Here is a 1,487-nt window from a genome sequence, read left to right as displayed (position 1 = left end):
GGAGGGAAATCGGGGCAGGCTTCCCGGAGCAGGCAGTGCCTCAAGATTGTCCAGGCCACACAAAGCTAAACGGACGGGACGTGACGCTGCTCTCGAGTGTCCAGGCAGGGGTTAAGGCCACCGGTGTTCTCGCTCGGACTCCTGTGGAGATGAACAGCTGTAACCCCACATTCTTTAGAAACATCTTTTTCCTAGAAAGTCCTCGATTTCTGTGCGTCTGCCCTTTCCTGGTTTACCCTCTGGCACAGCGCTTCCTCCCATCAAGCTTTCCCGGCCCCAGCCCTGGCCGACAGTTCGGACAAGACGATCCTTTCTTGGGCAGCTGTCCTGTCTGTTGCAGGAGTTTGCCGGTGTCCGTAGCGTCTACACACTAGGTGCCAGTGGCACCCGCTGCCCCGGTTGTGACAACCAAAAATATCCCCAGACATCGTCAATTCAGACAAGAGGTCTCTTACTTTGAAAGCTAGGGTTTTCGTTTGTTTTCCAGGTAGAAGAGCATTATCACTTGGTGACCCTAACAGTTTAATTCTTTTTTTTTTTTAATTTATTTTTTTAGTTGAAGAAACGATTTAAATATTTCCCCCCTGTCTACCTCTCCCCTCTTCCCTCCCCACTCTTAATTCTCTCTAAAAGACATGATAGTCTACGGCCTTGCCACCCTGAACGTGCCAGGTCCCGTCTGATCTCGGAAGCTAAGCAGGGTCGGGCCTGGTTAGTACTTGGATGGGAGACCACCTAGGAAGACCAGGCGCTGTAGGCATAAAAAATAAATAAAAATCAAGAGATTGTAAGCTGACAAGGTCCTTGCAATCTGAGGTCAACCAAGGGTTGCCTTGCCTAAAGATAAAAATAATATAAAAATTAAAAAATAAAAGATGGTCATTTGGCTTCCTCACGTCATTCGTCAGGCAGTCCACCCAGCCATTCATGCACATGACTCGTTGGCTCTGTTCCGCACCGGACACCACAGTAAGATCTGGGGACACTCAGCTTTGAGATCATGGTTTGCCTTGTTTCACAGTGTCTTCAGTGTACTGGGGGACGGTTTACACGAGTGATTCCAGCACAGTCGTTATGGCCAAGGACACCCGGGGCTATGGGAGCCCAGTGAGGGACATGACACCCAGTCTGGGGAGGGTGGGGTGGTGGAGACCACATCCTCACACTCCCTCCTGCCTCCGTACTGAAGTGCTGCACCCATTTCCGGAAGCCTGCTGTCAGGTGTCCGAGGCCCCAAGTTGTAGTTCTTTGCTCAGAATGGCAGAGAGCAGCTTGCAGTCCCAACTGGGCCAGCCGAAGCCCCTGAACCGGGACGGTACCTGGCTCCTGGCAGAGTAGCCCACGAAGCCAAGCGTGGCCGGCACGCCAGGCAGAACTTCCCAGCCTCCGCTGGCACGAGTCCCTGGCCGGGAATGACCTCGGAGAAGTGGGCTGCCTCTGTCGAAATGGCCAGAGTTGACTGGCGAGGACGGGAGGATGGTTTCCTG

At 52.9% G+C, this 1,487-nt stretch overlaps 1 non-coding gene across 1 annotated transcript; it reads left to right on the top strand.

Moving 5' to 3' along the window:
• The first annotated feature begins 641 nt into the window (after window positions 1-641).
• On the top strand, window positions 642-760 carry LOC111745743. The gene has a single exon (XR_002782782.1). It is a non-coding gene; the product is annotated as a 5S ribosomal RNA (ribosomal RNA).
• Window positions 761-1,487: the final 727 nt, after the last annotated feature.

The sequence above is a fragment of the Pteropus vampyrus genome, unplaced genomic scaffold (assembly GCF_000151845.1).
Source record: "Pteropus vampyrus isolate Shadow unplaced genomic scaffold, Pvam_2.0 Scaffold163, whole genome shotgun sequence".
Lineage (NCBI taxonomy): Eukaryota > Metazoa > Chordata > Mammalia > Chiroptera > Pteropodidae > Pteropus > Pteropus vampyrus.
Note: the sequence above shows the minus strand (reverse complement) of the source record. Positions and strands in the feature narration are given on the sequence as shown.